Source organism: Oryctolagus cuniculus, chromosome 2 (assembly GCF_964237555.1).
Source record: "Oryctolagus cuniculus chromosome 2, mOryCun1.1, whole genome shotgun sequence".
Lineage (NCBI taxonomy): Eukaryota > Metazoa > Chordata > Mammalia > Lagomorpha > Leporidae > Oryctolagus > Oryctolagus cuniculus.
Genome location: NC_091433.1, coordinates 197279126 through 197298577, shown reverse-complemented (window position 1 = coordinate 197298577; position 19452 = coordinate 197279126). Strand labels below are relative to the sequence as shown.

At 42.8% G+C, this 19452-nt stretch overlaps 1 long non-coding RNA gene across 1 annotated transcript in view; it reads left to right on the top strand.

The window, feature by feature from the left end:
• LOC127487511 (uncharacterized) overlaps positions 1-18587 on the top strand; it is a 117011-nt gene extending 98424 nt beyond the window's left edge. Inside the window, exons 3-4 of the long non-coding RNA XR_007914375.2 lie at positions 15926-16000; positions 17794-18587. This is a non-coding gene — a long non-coding RNA (uncharacterized lncRNA). The remainder of the gene's footprint in view (positions 1-15925; positions 16001-17793) is intronic.
• The last annotated feature ends 865 nt before the right edge of the window (positions 18588-19452 follow it).

Below are 19452 nucleotides of genomic sequence, written 5' to 3'. Positions count from 1 at the left end.
GACCCCACTTGCACACTTTTTATTCTTCTATCAATCAGACTGAGCCTTTGGAGCTTCCCTAGCCACGAGACCTTTGCCACCTCTACCTCAGCCTCTGGAAGAAATCGGAGCAAGACCAGGTGCTGTAGAACAGGGCAGGAGAGGAAACTTAGGCCTTAGGCCTTTGCCTTGGAGCCAAGAGCCAGGCCCAGGTCTGTGAAACCCATCTGATGAAGACAGGTCAGTGGTCACAGTGAAAGCCTTGAGACTTGTCCTAACCTCAGGCAGAGACCTGCATTTCATTGGGATGCCCTTATTATGGTGTGTGTCATTGTCAGCCTCATGTGGGCCTGGAATACACCCTTGGCAGTTCATAGGACCCAAGGACTGTGAGACCCACATGTGACTCAGCTGAGTGCCAGCCTGGGTGGCCAAGGAACTGTCCATGTCATCCTCATGCAACCTTGGGAAGACATCAAGCAACCACAGGATTGTGTCTTTGGATTCAGTGCTGATCCTGTAAAGCATAATGCTGGGCAGATCCTGGTGGTTCCAGTTTCTGAGTCAGTGCCTCTGGTGGACTCTCTAGACTTGCCTGAGTGCCAGGTAGAGACCCTGGGCCCTGATGAGATGGCCTTGTTTCAGCAGGTATCCCTGCCAGTTTCATGGGGGCCTATTGTGTACACCAAAGATTTCAAGGACCTACTGACTTTGAGACCCAGTTTTTGTGAAGCACTAGAGCCCCTCTGGGTGCCTTATGTGATGCCTCCATTACTCTCCTACAACCTTGGACAGACAGCAAGGAACCACAGGACTGTTTTGGCTATCAGTGCCAGGCTGGCAGAAGCTAACTTTTAATAGATCCTAATGGTTCACGTCCCTAGGCCAGTGCCAGAAGACAGAAACTCGAGACCTGCTTCAGTGCCAAGTAGAGCTCTCTGGCCCCAGCTGGTCAGTTTATACCTCAGCAGCACCACTGAGGACTGACAGGAGCATCACTGGGAAGTGAGTCCAACTCAGCAGCAGACAGATCATAGCCGGGTAAGTTTGTGTCCTGCCCAAGGTTGTGCTGGTCTCAGTGGGCTATGGGCTCCAAGTTTGATGGATTATTCTTCATTTTTAAGTTTAATTTTATGATCTTTTTCTTGAATTTCATCTTTTGTGATATTAATATATCTACCTGTTTTCTTTGTGTTTGCATTTCACTGATGTGTATTTAATTCTCACTCTTTCCAAGTCTTTCTGTTTGGATGTGTCTCTTATATACTGCAGTGGATTTCCTGTTGACTCATTCTGAGAAATATTAAGCTGGTCTTTAACAAACCTTTAAAGTGGTTACTCTTTGTGCCTAACTCATGCTGGGTTCTAGTGTCATGAAATCACCCAAACAAGGCACCTCACAGAGCTGACTGTCTAATGGAGGATTCTTCTATATTTATCACTGCAACAGCACAGGTGAGTAAACTGTTGAGACCTGAGAGCCACTCTTCAGAGAAACCATTAAGACTAAATCAACCAGACTTCGTGACCTTGATTGTGTCAGGCAAAAGCCAACATGTCAAAAGCATGGATGTAACAGAGGCTTTGAGTTCTCTCTACTTCATGCCTCAGCCCCATTTTCCGTGACTCCTTACTCCAATAACATCCACTGTGCCATCTGGAAATGCTTCTCCATCAGCAAACTGCATGTCATTTTCAATCTTTTTTCAAATAGTTCTTTATCTTTTTTCTAAAACTAACCCAGCTCTCAGGATTGCCTGTGGGCCTCCTGTTATGGAATGCCTTGGCAAACCTGCCTTTCACTTTATGTAACAACTGTGTTGAAAGTTCTCATCTTGTCAAAAATCCCCTCCACGTCCCCCTTATTTTGACATATTTCTTGGTTTTCAACTTTATAGACAATGTTCAAGCCATTAACTGCCAGCTACCACTACTTACTACCATGTGCAACCGTTTTTACTTATTTTCTCGTTAATGTAGGAGAGGCAGGAAATTTATTCTTAAGGGGAGTTAATTCCTCCACTTGAGTGATATATCTTGTCCACTTTGTGACCCAAGAACATTATCCTCTTATCTCTTCTTTGTTATATGTAATCAGCTTTCCATATCAACAGTGTCATACAATCTTTTCATTGCCCAGCACCTCATCTGGTATATGTTTTGCAAATATTTTCTCCTAATCCATGAATCTTGTATTTTCTCTTATTTCATTTGCTTTGAAGAATATTTTTGGTTTGAAATAATTCTATTTGTTTATTTTTGCTTTTATTTCCTGTGTTTTTGCAGTCATATCCAAAAATCTTTACCCAAATAGTCATGGATATTTCCTCATGTTTTATTCTAGCAATTTTATATTTTTAGATGTCGCTCCCCCTCTTCGTGGAGGAACGACACAGGACCCTGCGCTGTTCTTTCTGTCTGCTCGGCCCTCCCCGGGTTTGCTGCTGGTTCTTCCCGGGTTGGCTACTATCCCTTCCACCTCCGTGGAAGGGCAGTTCCCCCTGGCCGCATTCCCCACTTCCGCAGGGGAGCGGCACACCGCCGGCCGGCTCTCTCGGGGGCTGCACAGGTGTTCCCCTTAGATGTTCCTCATAGATGTTCCTGGTGCATGCCGTCTCTCTCCTCCTTTATAGTCCTCCTCCGCCAATCCCAACTCGGCTGCCCACACGCCGAGTACGCTGCTCTCCAATCAGGAGCAAGTCCTACAGTTTATTGGTTGAACTGGAGGCAGCTGTGCGGAAGCTGTTTACTTCTCTCCCAGCGCCATATTGTGGGAGAGCAGATGCATAGAATAAGTCTTAATTCCAGTAACTCAGTCCAGTCCGGATTGCTCCCCACAGATCCCCCTTTCTTTTTATTTTTTGGCGTTGATACGCGCCTGTCTTCGGTGTCCCGCGGCACACACTCTGCTCTACTTGCTAGAGTTGCCACAGGCTCTTACAAGTCCTATCAATCAGGCAAACCGAATCCGGGTCCTCTCTTCGCCATGTTGTGAGGAGGTTTTTAGGCGCTGATGCGTGCCTGTGTTCGGTGCCCTGCAGCGCATGCTTTGCTCTGCCTGCAGGGGCTTACAAGCCCTATCAGGCAAACCGAATCCAAGCCTTCTCATTGCCTTTTTGTGGGGAGGCCTTACTGATGTTAATTCGTTCCTGTCTTCGGTGACCTGCGGCGCATAAGCTGCTAGCCGCCGCAGGTGCTCATCGTGCTCATCGCCTCACTTAATCAGGCAGACCGAATCCAAGCTCTCACATTGCAGTGTTGTAGGGAGGCCTTTCTATTTCTCTATTTCTCTATCTCCGGGCATTCCTATTTCTCCCATTTTACTTCTATCTTCCAGCATTACTATTTCTCTCATCTTACTTCTAAACTTCTGTTTCTCTTATCCCTGCGGCTTCCCGGCGGCGCTCGCCCCGAGGCTGCTTCTCGGCACCTCGCCCCGCGGCAGCTTCACGGCTCTGCGCGGCTTCCCGGCGCCTCGCCCCACCGGCGGGTTCCCGGCTCTGCGCGCACGCTCCGCGGTCTCCACGCACTTCGCGCCCGCACCACGGCCTTGCGCCGGCCCCGCATTCCCTATTTATTCACGCCCCGTGCTCTCTCTGCACGCGGCGGCTTCCGTGAATGTTTCCGCCACCACCGGCATTCAGTCCAAGTTCCCCGGACTAACCTGGCGAATCCTGGCGGCCCACGTCTCTGCCTCTGGTTCCAGATCTTCGCCTCTTGCTCCCCGGGGTGACTTGAAGAATTCCAAGGTGGCTTATATCTCCGCCTTGGCCTGCACTCGCGGCTTCATCCTCCCTAACATTTTTCTCTACCCGGTATGTTTCCTTAAGTTTTCTTCCAACAATATTCCTCTCATTTCTCCTGGCTACTCCCCACAGTCCGTATCCGAGTCCAAGCCTCCTCCAGGTTTCACTTTCGCTTTCAATCTCCTAGCTTCCCCGCCATAGTCCGCATCCGAGTCTATGAAAGCTTTCACTTTCGCTTTCAATCCTAACTTCTTTCCCACAGTCCATATCCGAGTCTATGCCTAGGCTTTCAATAGCTTCTTCCGGCACCTAGGCTCTTTGCTAGTCTCTCTCTCCGGTATTTTCCCATTTCTTCCCGTTTCTTCCCTCCTAGGTTTCCTATCCGTCCTAGGTTTCCTATCCGAGTCAGGTTTCCTATCCGAGTCACGGCACCATTATGTCGCTCCCCCTCTTCGTGGAGGAACGACACTAAACCCTGCCTAGGCTTCATATCCGAGTCACGGCACCATTATGTCGCTCCCCCTCTTCGTGGAGGAACGACACTAAACCCTGCCTAGGCTTCATATCCGAGTCACGGCACCATTATGTCGCTCCCCCTCTTCGTGGAGGAACGACACAGGACCCTGCGCTGTTCTTTCTGTCTGCTCGGCCCTCCCCGGGTTTGCTGCTGGTTCTTCCCGGGTTGGCTACTATCCCTTCCACCTCCGTGGAAGGGCAGTTCCCCCTGGCCACATTCCCCACTTCCGCAGGGGAGCGGCACACCGCCGGCCGGCTCTCTCGGGGGCTGCACAGGTGTTCCCCTTAGATGTTCCTCATAGATGTTCCTGGTGCATGCCGTCTCTCTCCTCCTTTATAGTCCTCCTCCGCCAATCCCAACTCGGCTGCCCACACGCCGAGTACGCTGCTCTCCAATCAGGAGCAAGTCCTACAGTTTATTGGTTGAACTGGAGGCAGCTGTGCGGAAGCTGTTTACTTCTCTCCCAGCGCCATATTGTGGGAGAGCAGATGCATAGAATAAGTCTTAATTCCAGTAACTCAGTCCAGTCCGGATTGCTCCCCACATTTAGATATTAACATTTATTTTTCAGTCAACTTTTTTGACTGGTTGCTTAAAGATTAGATTTTTAAATGTTCTTACCACAAAGATGGATATATATGTAATATGGAAAACATGTTAATCAGCTTAATTTAATCATGACACAATGTATACATACATCATACTATCACATTGTACATAAAATTATTTGTCAGTTAAAATAAATCATATTTTTAAAATGAACAAATTTTAAGTAAGAAATGTGTATTCAGAGACCTATAATGAGAGTACCTTTCTACTCTCACTAGTCTAGAGGTGAGTGGGAATTAGTATTGTATCATATTCACTGTCCTTGTACTCCCTGGATTGACTCCCCATCCTCCTTCACTCCTCTTTGTGTCCAGAAAGTGTAACCATGCATCCTTTATGGTCCTACTCTCTTACTATGCATTTTCCTATGTTTAGCAACAGGAAGCAGTAGTAGGAGGTCAGAGGACAGGAGGTGAGTTAAATAGGATATTTAAATAGGACAGTCTTTTACCTGCTTTCATTTCTGCTGGGACATTCTTATTCTTGCACCTTCACTGGAATCCTTAGACTAGAGATTGCTATCATTTCTTGCCATTGCCTGCCTTGCTGCATATGTTACTTCTTATTAGTTTGACTAATCTTAGCATTTCCCTGTGATCTAATCCCTTCATTAAGCTTTTCTTAAATTTCTCTGACTGAATGTGCCATCTATTTTCTACTGGGTACTTTTCTCATATAACTCTAAATATTTGTTGAATTAAATGAATATCTCTGCTTTATTGCACAAATTTCACATTATATTATGAGAAACATGACCAGTTCTCAATGGCACTTTAAAATGGTGAGCCCTATAAAATACAGTAAGTTGTATTTTGAAGTCTCATAGTCGTGTGGAGAATGTTCATAAAAAGGTGGAAATATTGATCCTGCAACAGAGAAGACTAAAGATAAGCATCTTATCTGTCTTTAAACGTTTGAAGGAATATCACTGGGAGTGGGATTCTGATGTGCAACTTTGGAATGTAGAAGGAAGATGAATGACTTAAAGTTACAGGGAGGAAAAATTGGTTGAAAGATGTTAGGAATATTTGCAATGACCTAGGGCAATCCAAAAACAGGCTGCTTTTCTCTCAGTAAGCCCCTTGTTTTTGAAGATAATCAAGCAGAAGTTGGAAAAAATCATCTTAAGAGTTTCTGCTAATACTAACTGATAGAATAAAAAAGGGAGAGAACGATCGAACATGGGAAGCAGGATATACAGCAGACTCATAGAATGGCAGATGTCCTAAACAGCACTCTGGCCTCAGAATCAGCCCTTAAGGCATTCGGATCTGGCTGAAGAGCCCATGAGAGTATTTTAGGCATGGAAAGCCAAGACACTCTGGGGGGGAAAAAAAAAACACCTAAATGAAAGATCTCTGCGAGTGAGATCCCAGTAGAAAGAATGGGCCATCAAAGAAGGAGGTACCTTTCTCTGAAGGGAGGAGTGAACTTCCACTTTGACTACGACCTTGTCTACATAAGATTGGAGGATTGGAGTCGGCAAACTCAAAAGGCTTCCATAGCCTTGGCAACTCATGACTAGAGCCTAGGGAGATTACTGATGCCATAAACAAGAGTGTCAATTTGTTAAGTCAACAAAAGGAGTCACTGTATACTTACTCCTCTTGTAGGATCTCTGTCCTTAATGTGTTGTTCAATGTGAATTAATGCTATAACTAGTACTCAAACAGTGTTTTACACTTTATGTTCTGTGTGGATGCAAACTGTTGAAATCATTACTTTATATATACTAAATTGATCTTCTGTATATAAAGAGAATTGAAAATGAATCTTGATGTGAATGGAATGGGAGAGGGAGTGGGAGTTGGGAGGGTTGCAGGCGGGAGGAAAGTTATGTGGGGGGAAGCCATTGTAATCCATAAGCTGTACTTTGGAAATTTATATTTGCTAAATAAAAGTTAAAAAAGAAAAAACTAAAAAAAAGAGATGTGTATAAAGGAGATTGGATTGGAATTTAGTTAATGTGATGGAATACAGGAAAGTACTCATTCCAAATAAAAATAAAAGGTTTTAAGATATTGAAACTTGAGTATTAAAACACAGAGACGAGAAACAAGTTTGCCTATCTATCTATCTATCTATCTATTCATCCATCCATCCATTATCCATCTACCTCCCTATGTACCATCTCTCTGTCTAGTTCCTGGAGAATACGACTTTTGGGATTAGTGGGCCCATGGTAAATTAGAATATATTTCCTACCTCAAGGCTTTCAGATTTCAACATTCATGAATCTTTATTTCAGCAATAAATTATAACTCAGAAACACATTCACCTCATTCTCCTCATATCATCAGTTTTTGGCCCTGTTTCCAGTTCAAGACCATCCATTCAATTGATTTCTGGGTCTGGATTTCCTTTTATGTAAATGCTAAAGGAAGGTTGAGAGTATGTTTTTTAGGATTCCTTCTACATGAACATATGTTTTGTCTTAAAGTATGTGTGTGTGGGAGTAACTCATGTTAATGTTTGAAATTTTACAGGAATTAATACAATTTGATGTAAATTACTACACTTGTCTAAAATTTTACCTCCTGGCATTTCATGGTCTGTCAACTACAGTGGACACAGAATGATCCCTTAAGACATCAGAGCATGCCAACTCTCTTCTTGGAACCCTCAAATGCCTTCACATGAATGAAACTCCAAAAATTGAGGAGATCCAAGGTGCCTCAATAGGGTAAAGATGAGGTGATTTGGAATGTGGGAAGATACCGGAAGAAGAGGGGAGGAACTGGGTTCCCAGGGAACAGCTGGGAAAGAAGTTTTCAGTGGAAAGTCAACAGAAAGGAGAGAGATTCCATGGAGCAGTGGGGATTATGCAGTCATGCAGCAGCTAGCAACATGCTGCCTTCAACTCCTTGGGGAAGCAAGGCGCCTACTTAGTTCCGTGAAGTGACTGCATGTTGCTCCCCTCCCTCCACACAACCAGCCTCTGGTGGGCAGGCAACTGGTTTTGGAAATGGACAGCTCTCTTCTGTGCTTGGAGAGGCTCATGGGCCAGGGGGTGTATCCTTGGTACCCCTGTGACTGTGGGAACCATGCACTCCATGACTGGGAATCCTGTGACTGAGAAATAGACCAGGAACCTGAGAAGGGTGTGCAATGTGATGCGTCTTTGGGCAATCACTGGGTCTGACTTCGGAAGCTCGGAGCTACCTGAGTGCTGGAAGGATCATTGTGGAGGGCTCCATGCTCACCCTTTGGAGCCCAATGAACTTTTGTGTGGTTGGTGCCCCTGCGTGGGTGGGGTACCCAACATGAGTGTCATGCTAGATAGACTGTTGCTTGAGTTCTGGCCAGAGCTCCCTGGAAATATGCAGCATACACTGCTGGAAATCTGCTGAAGAAGTGGACATTCCGCTAAGCCATTGAGGCACGTTTCAAAAAGCAAAAAGCCTTCTGGGGCCAGTGCTATGGCGTAGCTGGTAAAGCCCCAGCATGCAGTGCTGACATGCCATGTGGGTCCTGGTTTGTGTCCTGGCTGCTTAACTTCTGATACACCTCTCTGCTGTGGCCTGGGAAAGCAGTGGAAGATGGCCTGAGTCCTTGGGCCCCTGTGCCTGCCTGGGAGACCTGGAGGCAGCTTCTGGCTCCTGGCTTTGGATTGTTGCAGCTCCGGCCATTGCAGCCAATTGGGGAGTGGGCCAATGGATGGCAGATCTCTCTTTCTGCCTCTCTTTCTCTCTCTGTGTAACTGACTTTCAAATAAGTAAATAAAATCTTAAAAAAAAAGAACAAAGCTTTCAGTGGAGACAAACAATTATTTGCCCAGTTGCATAAAAACAAATGTATAAATATGAGAAACATTACAAGGAAGACAATATGGTGCCACCAAAGGAATACAATACTTCAGTATTGGACTGTAAAGATGAGGTGATTGATGAAATACCTGAAAAGGAAATCAACAGAATGATCATAAGATTAATCAAAACATCCAGAGAAGTAAGAACATGAGTTAAAAAAAAGATTCGTACATGACATGGACAAGAAATTCTGCCAGGAGGTAAAGATTTTAAAGAAAAATCAAAATAAACCCTTAGAAATGAATGTAATACTTGAAATAAAAAAAATTAGTGGAAAACCTTAACAACAGAACTGGTGAGGTAGAAGAAAGAATATCTGAGTTAGAAGAAAAGTCTTTGCAAATAACTATCAGACAAAAAAAAGAAGAAAAATTAGCAAAACCAAAAAAATGCTAGAAATATGAGATTCCATCAGACGACCACAAATATGTGTCTTATGAGTTCCTGAATGTATGAACAAAAGAATGTTTAGAATACTTATTCAGTGAAATAAGAACAGAAGATTTCCATAACTTGGAGAAGGATCTGGACATCATGTACAAAAAGTACATAGAACCCCTCATGTCCATGATCAGTAAAGGTCTTCACTACGACACATTACAGTCAAACTTTCAAACATCAAAAATAAAGTATCCTAAGATATGAAAAATAGAAAAAGAAATTCCAGATTATCTTTAAAGTATTCCAAATAAAATTGGCATCTGATTTCTCATCAGATACCCTAAAAGTTAGGAGAGAATGGAGAGACCTAGAGCAAGTCAGAAAAGAAAACTAAAGGAGGCCAGCACTGTGGCACACTAGGTTAATCCTCCGCCTGCAGTGCCGGCATCCCATATGGGTGGTGGGTTCTAGTCCCAGTTGCTCCTCTTCCAGTCCAGCTCTCTGCTGTGGTCTGGGAGGGCAGTGGAGGATAGCCCAAGTGTTTGGGTCCCTACACCCATGTGGGAGACCAGGGAGAGGCATCTGGCTCCTGGCTTCAGATTGGTGCAGCTCCTTCCATCGTGGCCATTTGGGGAATGAACCAACGGAAGGAAGACCTTTCTCTCTGTCTCTTTCTCACTGTCTATAATTTTGTCTGTCAGATAAATAATTAAATCTTTAAAAAATAAAATAAAACTAAAAACTACTGTCAACCCAGAATACTGTACTCACTGAAGTTCTCCTTTATAAATGAAGGTGAAATAAAGACCTTCCCAAACAAATAGAAAATGAAGTAATTTATCACCTCCTGGCTAGCTTTACAAATGATACTTGGAGATTTGCTACAACAGAAACACAGGAAGATAATCACAATCATGAAAGTATGTAAAGACAGAAAGCCTCATAGTAAAGTATACATGATTCAAATAAAAATATAGAAATATTTACTGAAAATGGCAGGAACAAGTCATTATGTATCAATAATAACCTTGAATGTAGAGCCGATGCCGTGGCTCACTTGGCTAATCTTCCGCTTGCAGCGCCGGCATCCCATGTGGGCGCTGGGTTCTAGTCTCATCTGCTCCTCTTCCAGTCCAGCTCTCTGCTGTGGCCCGGGAGGGCAGTGGAGGATGGCCCAAGTGCTTGGGCGCCTGCAACTGCATGGGAGACCCAGAGGAAGCACCTGGCTCCTGGCTTCGGATCGCTGCAGCGCTGGCCGTAGTGGCCGTTTTGGGGGGTGAACCAATGGAAGGAAGACCTCTCTCTCTGTCTCTCTCTCTCACTGTCTAACTCTATCTGTCAAATAAAAAAAAATAACCTTGAATGTAAAAGTCAGAAATTCTACAGTTAAGGGATACAGACTGGCGGAATGGATTAAAAAGCAAGACCCATCTATTTGTTGCCTACAAGAAACAGTCTGGGTCAGTGCTGTGGCGTAGTGAGTAAGGCATCCCATATGGGCACTGGTTTGAGTCCGGGCTGCTCCACTTCCCATCAGGCTCTCTGGTATGGCCTGGGAAAGTAGTGGAAGCTGGCTCAAGTGCTTGGGCCCCTGCACCCGTGTGGGAGACCTGGAGGAAGCTCCTGGCTCTGGCTTCGGATCGGCACAGCTCAGGCAGATGCAGCCAATTGGGGAGTGAACCGGCGGGTGGAAGACCTCTCTCTTTCTTCTCTCTTTGTGTAACTCTGACTTTCAAATAAATACAGAGTCTTTAGCTTTCACGGGAACCTCCCATTTCCACATCATGGCTTCTGCTTGTATTTTACTGCCCTGCTTTAGTTGTGAAAGAGAAATGGTCTAGTCATTGTTTATCTGGGCAGGTTACGCTCTGAGCACAAGTAGGGCTGTTTTTGTAATGCTGAAGAGTAGAGTAGATGTGGGCAGATGTGCCACAGGTGTGTTCAAGTCATCAATTTCCGCATACTGCTTATAAATTATTTTCAATATGTGCATGAATGTTCAATTTTCCTGGGTATCATGATTATAACTAATGTGGGTCCAAATGTGATCCTAGTCAGGAACCTAAAATTATGAATACTGATTTCTGAGGGATTTGTACATCTCATTTTCTATATATGTCATGTTTTCAGAAGTAGATATTGTCATGTAGCTGTCAGTCCACTAACTCCTGCTTGTATTTATGGTATTAAGAGGACTGTTCTGATTTCCTTGGACTCAGTCAAGCACCTTTAGGGACTTGAACACTCAGCAGTGTTCAGTGTCTCAGGGAGTCAGTGATTCACATGGTGATATGAGATGGATACTCTAGTTTGGATCTGTGCTCTCCCAATCTTTCCCTTCATTGCCTTATTGCTCTCAGAGCACCCTGAGACTTGTATCACTTTCATTCCATTGAATTTCCTTGTCAAGTATCATGCAGGATCCTGACATCAGGCGGAATAGCATCTGAACCAAGGTTCTAGCACCTAAAGAGGATGTGAAAAAAAAGGAAAACTCAGAGCACTGGACAGTTGTTGAGACTGAACATTAAGTGTCCAGGAGTGTCGTATCTAGTAGACACTTAATGTTCATTTCTTTCCTGTTTTGCTTTTACATATTTATGCCTTTATGACACCTTCTATCCCCCTGGGTTCTATATTTTTTCCAGGGATTGATTTGTTCATCTTTCATCAGCAAATGTTGAGGTATATGCAGATAGAAAACTTTTCAGTTAACTCCATATATTATAAGAAATAAAAGCCACTACATTTACCTGATTCATCTAAAACATTGAATTCAGTAGTCACTTTCTTAATAATTGCCTTCTCTAATTTTATAATGCTGACAACTTAAAAAGATGTGTAGCATGAAGATACAGAGTACTAGATAATTTAGCAGCCCACAGAATGACAACAATGATAACTCTAGTCAATTTTTTTGCATAGTGCTTTGTGTCTCAAAATTCTCTTTTTTCCCTCTTCTTAATCAGTTTTCACATACTCTTGAAAATTAAAAAATGGTTGATTTTATAATTCCTTTTCACTGATGAGAAATCAAAGAAAGAGAGTTTTTAAGCAAGGTCCCCAGGTCACCTGGCTAATTTGCCCAGAATGTTACAGAAGTACACTTACTGCCATCAAATTCTTTTCCTAATGAAAGAAGAAAGGACAGTGTTCTCAGCATGGGATTTACTATGTGAGATGTGCTCAGTAATTATGTTTTTCCTGATCACTGGATGGTACTTTTTTCATGACTGAGATGGGCTTTATTCTTTAAGGGATATAGATAATACTTTATGTTGAATATGAAAAAATATATTATGTAATCTTAACAATAGCATGGTGTTCTCAACACTAGCTGAAATTAGAAACACCTGTGGATTTATGAAAACTATGGTCTTTCCATAGTTCTGGTCATTCTTAAGTTTTAAATGTTTGAAAATTCTCAAGAGCAGCTGGATGGGACTGACACTGCAGCGTAGTAGGCTAAACCTCTGTCTGTAGTGCCAGCATCCCAAATGACACTGGTTCATGTCCCTGCTGCTCCTCTCTGCTGCTCCTCTTTCTATCTAGCTCTCTGCTGATGGCCTGGGAAGATAGTGGAAGGATGGCCCAAGTGCTCGGGCACCTGTGCTCATTGGGGAGACTGGAAAGAATCTTCTGGCTCCTGACTTCAGATCATCCAGTTGTGGCCATTGCAGCCATTTGGGGAGTGAAGCAGCGGATGGAAGACCTTTCTCTCTGTCTCTCCCTCTCTCTGCTGTAATTCTACCTCAAATAAATAAATAAAATCTTAAAAAAAAAGTGCAGCTGGAAATAAGAACCAATAGATCAAAGAAACAACTGAAATGTGATGTTGAAGCAAATTCTTCCCACACAATTACTCAATTTTCCAATTCAGTACATCCTTTTTGCAAGATGGCTTCACGTGTGTGTGTGTGTGTGTGTGTGTGTGTGTATTCCTAAGTAGAAGAAGATCTTCCAGGTGCACTGTGCCATTTGTTGTCATGATGAACAATGTGGTCTTTACTGATATTTTGGGTTTGCTTCTATAGCTTCAGTGTGTAAAACACTATGATCAGCTCGTCCATTTCTTCATCTGTTGGATAATAGTACTGATTTCAATATTGATCAAGGATTAAAGATGTGGTGGATTAAATTGTGTTCTCCTCAAAGAGATTGAAGCCTGAATACATTGTTCCTTAAAATGTGATTTTATTCAGAGATAGGGACGTCAAGAAGGTAGTCAAGTTAAAGTGAAGTTATTAGGCTATGACCTGATCTATGATGATGGACTTTCTTGTCAAAAGGGGGAGTTTGTACACACAGACAGGCAAGCATAGAGGGGATGGTGCTGCGAAGTGACCCAAGGAGAAGATGTTCACCTATCAGCATAGGAGAAAGTCCTCAGAAGATTATCCTTTCAGTCCCCAGAAGAAGCCAGTCTGCCAATATGTGGTCAAGGACTTCATCCTCTAGAATTGAAAGAGAATAAATTTTGGCTGTTGAAGTCACCTAGGCTGTTTACTATGTGGTGATAGCCCCCCAAATTTTTCTCATTTGAGGGTACTTCAAAAAGTTTATGGAAAAATAGAATTGAACTAGGAGTTTATTTTGGTGCACAAGTTTTTGAAATCTATGAACCATTTCTTCAAAATATACATCTTCCCTGAAATTTTTGAAGATCCTTTATATGGTGTTTGTACACACTTTGCTAGATTTATACCTAAGTGGTTCATTTTATGGTGTGCTAAAGTAAATGCTACTGCATTTGTAATTTAAATTTCCATCTTTTAATTGCTAGTGCATAGGGAAGTTATTGATTTTATATTATTTTGTATTATAGTATATTTAGTATAGTATATTAAGTGTACTATATATGTATTCCCAAGTAGAGGAGGATCTTCCAGGGCACTGTGCCATCTGTTGTCATGATGAACAATGTGGTCTTTACTGATATAGTAGTATAGTGTGTTCTATTAGGAGTGTAATGTCAACTTTGCCATAATTGTTAATTCCAGGAGATTTTTTTATTTTCACCAATCTTCTACATAGAAAACCATGCCAGCTGTAAGCAAAGATGATTATGTTTGTTCCCTTTCTGTCAGTGTACCTTTTATTTTATTCTCTTACTGTGTAAACTGTGACTTCAGGATGAAAAGCCCTGGTGATGTTTCCTGATCTTCATGGGAAATCTTCTAGTTTCTCCGTGTTAAATGTGACACAAACTTTAGGTTTTTGTAGATATTCTGTTCCTAAGTTAACAAGAATTGTTATGAGATGGGTATAGGATTTTGTCAAATGATTTTTCTGTATTTATTGATAGGATCATATGATTTTTCTTTATTTATTTTCTAAATATATTGTCAATATTGTCTATTGTTGTGACAGAATGCATTCGTTGATTTTTGAATATTTAATTGTTCTTGCATATCTTGGTAAATCCTATGTGGTCATGGACCACGATTCTCTTTATACATTGCTGTATTTGGATTACTAATATTAAAGATTAAACTATGCTCATGAGAGATGTTAATCTGTAGATTTATTTTCTTGTAATGTCCTTGTCTTAGTTTTGATGTTAGGGCAATGCTGACCTTCACACAACCAGTTGAGAAGTACTCTTTTTGCTTCTATTTTCTGAAAGAGATTGCAGAGAGTTATTATATAACCTGTGACTCCATCTGGGCCTGCTATTTATTCAACTTCTTTGGTGTATAGAGGTCCATCGAGATTGTATCTTCATTTGAGTTTTGTAGATTGTGTCTTTCAGGGAATTGGTCCATTTCATCCAGATTAGCAAATTGGAGAGCACAGAGGTGTTTATCAAAGCCAAACTTCTTTTTCTTTTAAGTTTTATTTATTTATTTATTTGAAAGGCAGAGCTACAGAGAGGCAGAGGCAGAGAGAGAAAGAGATTCTATCCCTTGGACCACTCCCCCAAATAGCCACACCAGCTGGAGCTGCGCTGATTTGAAGCCAGGACATAGGAGCTTCTTCCAGATCACCCACATGAATGCAGGGGCCCAAGGACTTGGTCCATCTCCTACTGCTTTCCTAGGCCATAGCAGAGAGCTGGATTGGAAGTGGAGCCGCCAGGAATTCAACCAGCGCCCGTATGGGATGCTGGCACTGCAGGTGGTGGCTTTACACACTACACCATAGGCTGGCCCCAAAGCCAAACTTCTTTTTTTTTTTTTAACAGGCAGAGTGGACAGTGAGAGAGAGAGAGACAGAGAGAAAGGTCTTCCTTTTGCCATTGGTTCACCCTCCAATGGCCGCCGTGGCTGGCATGCTGCAGCCGGCACACCGTGCTGACCCAAAGGCAGGAGCCAGGTGCTTATCCTGGTCTCCCATGGGGTGCAGGGCCCAAGCACTTGGTCCATCCTCCACTGCACTCCTGGGCCATAGCAGAGAGCTGGCCTGGAAGAGGGGCAACCGGGACTAGAACCCGGTGTGCCGGCGCCGCTAGGTGGAGGATTAGCCTATTGAGCCGTGGCACCGGCCAGCCAAACTTCTTGAGTAGGAATTAGATAATTGACCATCTCAGCTTTTTAAATGCTCACACATACAAATGCAAGTTACACACACTTGAGTGTTATTTGTTTTTTCCAATGGTATTTCCTTAAAAGTGAAATGAGACATTTATTTTGGGAATAAATCTGATTTCAGAACCCTTCTGCAATGGAATTTTTTCCTTTGGTTGCCCTAGTGTTATGGTTTGGAAAATGATTGTAGTTAAAGTTTTGATCCATGAGAGTCTCATTTTAATGGACTAAGAATGGAGCGTAATTGGATTATGGAATCTGAACACGGGCTTTGAAGGTGACTTTATGAATGATCTCCTTAGGGTGTAGGAAGGAAGGTTACTTCTTGGCTCACTATGTAATCTCCCCTCTGCCTAGGTTTTTCCATTCACCACCCTTATCAGTTGCCGGACTCTCGAGGCTACTCAGTTTTGGACCATGAACCTTCAAACTGTAAGCTGAAATAAACCTTTCCTCTTCTGTTTAGCTCCTCTTGGATATTTTAGTGAAAGTAATGAAAAGCTGTCCAATACACTGATTTACAGTGATCTCTTTTATCACTCACTTTTTCAAATTGAGACTTTCTAAAGCATTATTATTTTTCATATAGATGACTTTCTTTTTGTGGGTCTAGGCCTTTGGTTTGCATACTATTTACTCAATGGTTAATTAGAATGAAAAATACAACTGACAGAACAAGTTAATAAAATAAAGAACTGAATTCTATTAGAATAAAGTTGGATATAAGTTGATGAAGGCAGAAAAAGGATTTAGGATGGACTACAACAGATCCATTGAAAAGATTAGTGTCTATGGAGTTGTCTCATAGTTCCTTTTAAAGAAAATAAGTATTTTGAAATAAAATATACATCTGTGTACACATGTGTGTGAGTGTACTTGAAAAAGTTCATGGAAAAGTGAAATTAAAAGATAGCCTTATTTTGATATAAAATCTTTTTGAAATCTGAGTATAGCTTTAATACAATTTTCTAGGAACTGTGTGAAGTGTGCTCTGTGTGTATAATACATGAATGTGCGTGTACAATTGCTTTGTTGAACTCAAGTATTCAAGAAATGTAGCTATTCATTCAGGCAATGTTTTAATCATTATCAATTATAATGAGATGATTGTTTTGGGGAGATGGTTGGCAGTGAAGACACCAGTTAAGATGCCTGTATCCCACATCAGGGTACCCACACTAGGGTACCCAGATCCCACTCCTGTCTCGGACTTCCTGCTAATGCAATCTTTGGACGTGATGGTGGTTGTTTATGTGGTTGATTTCTTGCCACCCATGTGGAGGACTTGTATTGAGTTCCCAGCTCCTGGCTTCTGAATGGCTCATCCCAAATGTTGTAGGTACTTGAAAAGTAAACCAGTGGGGACGGCGCCACAGCTCAATAGGCTAATCTTCCACCTGCAGCGCTGACACACCGGGTTCTGGTCCCGGTCGGGACGCCACATTCTGTCCTGGTTGCCCCTCTTCCAGGCCAGCTCTCTGCTATGGCCCGGGAGTGCAGTGGAGGATGGCCCAGGTCCTTGGGCCTTGTGCCTACATGGGAGACCAGGAGAATCGCCTGGCTCCTGGCTTCAGATCAGCGCAATGTGCTGGCCGAAGCGCACCCACCGCAGCAGCCATTGGAGGGTGAACCAACGGCAAAAGGAAGACCTTTCTCTCTATCTCTCTCCCCCACTGTCCACTCTGCCTGTCAAAAAAAAAAAAAAAAAAAAGAGAGAGAGAGAGAGAGAGAGAGAGAAAAGAAAAGTAAACCAGTGGATGGGAGCTCTGTATCTTTCCTGTTTTCTCTCTCTCCCTCCCTACCCCCTGTCAAAAAATTAAAAAGTAAACAGTTGCTTTGTTTACTTAGGCATGAAATTTTTTTATACTTATTTGACAGATGGAGTTATAGACAGTGAGAGAGAGAGAAACAGAGATAAAAGTCTTCCTTCTGTTGGTTCACTCCCCAAATGGCCACCACAGCCGGCACTGCACTGATCCGAAGGCAGGAGCCAGGTGCTTCTTCCTGGTCTCCCATGCCGGTGCAGGGCCCAAGCATTTGGGCCATCCTCCACCACCCTCCCAGGCCACAGCAGAGAGCTGTACTGGAAGAGGAGCATCTGGGACTAGAACCTGGCGCCCATATGGGATGCCGGTGCCACAGGTGGAGGATTAACCAAGTGAGCCACGGCGCCGGCCCCAGCTTGAAATATTTTTTAAAGATTTCTTTGTTTGTTTGAAACGCAGAGTGACAGAGAGGAAGAGCAAAGAGGTCTTCCATCTGCTGAATTACTCCCCAGTAGGATACAATAGCCAAGTCTGGGCTAGGCTGAAGTCAGGAGCCAGTCTTCCACATGGGTGGCAGGTGCCCATGGACATGGATCATCATCTGCTGCCCTCCCAAGAACTTTGAGCAAGGAGCTGGATCAGAAGACAAGCAGCCAGGATTTGACTTGGCACTCAGTTTTGGGGTTCTGGCTTAAATCACTGTGCCTATAGTGTAAGTGTAAACTCTTTTTATAGCACCTGAAATTTAAGATCATTCTGACATAAGACAACTCCCCACTCAGTAAACATACCTGACACACTGCAAGAATCTACTGCTTCTCCTTGGACACAGTGTCCTATACCTATCACACGTATCAGGTCAAAATTGGTTGACAGTGGGTTTTTTTGTTTGTTTGTTTTCTTTTTTTTAACCAATGGAAATAATTTTTATCTCTCCTGCCTTGCTACCTCCATGAATGTAACTACTCATAGTGTGAACGAACCCACAAAGCCCAGGTTTACTGCTTCTATTCATTTTGCCAGTTTTTGGCTAGTTCTATCAATTTCTACCATAATTGTAGAATTTCTTTTTTAATATTGTTGTTTTTGATTCACGTGTATTATTTAAGCATTGTTATTAGATGCATACACATCTATGATTGCTTTCTATTTCTGACTCAGCCTTATTAACAACACCCCCTTTCTGTGGTAATACATATTAACTTAAACTCTGTTAATTAGATTACTCCTGCTTTGTTATGTTTGCTCTTTCCTTTTTTGCAAGGCATCTCTTTCTTAATCCCTTTACTTTCATTTTTAAAATAAGATTTATTTATTTTATTTGAAAGGCAGAATTGCAGAGAGAGAAGGGTAGAGGGGAGGGGGAGGAGAGGGAGAGGAAGACGGATAGGGATAGGGAGAGGGAGAGAGAAAGAGAGAGAGAGAGGAGAATCTTTCATCTGCAGGTTCATTCCCCAAATGGCCAAATGGTTGCAATGGCTGGGGCTGGTCCAGGCCGAAGCCAGGAGCCAGGGAGCTTCATCCAGGTCTCACACATAGGTGCATGTGTTTGAATATTTAGGCCATCTTCCTCTGCTTTCCCAGATGCATTAGCATGAAGTGGGATTGGTAGTAGAGCAACTGGGACTTTAACTGGCATTGATATTGTATACTTTTTAAACCAACCATAAAATCAGCTTTTTTATGTTAGGCCTTTTTAAGTTGTCTTAGAAGTCCGTGAGATTCTGTTAATTTTGAAAAAGAAATTTTTGTGTAAACATTTTTAGATTGACTGACTTTTGTTGATTTAGGTTTACTGAATTTTCCTTACATCATTTAACTCTGCTATTAAACTCACCCAGTGAATTCTTTTTTTATGATATATTTTCAAGACAAAAATTTCCATATGGAGGGCAGGCATGTAGAACAGCAGTTAAGTCATGGCTTCGAATGTTCTCATCCTGTATTGGAATACTTGGTTTGAGTCCCAGCTCCTCTACTTCCAACCCAACATTCTACTTATATGCATCCTGGGAAGCAGTAAGCGATAGCCCAAATTCCTGGGTCCCTGTCACCCATGTGGTAGGCCTAGATTGAGTTCTGGTTTCCTGATTTCAGCTTGGCCCAGCCCTAGCTCTT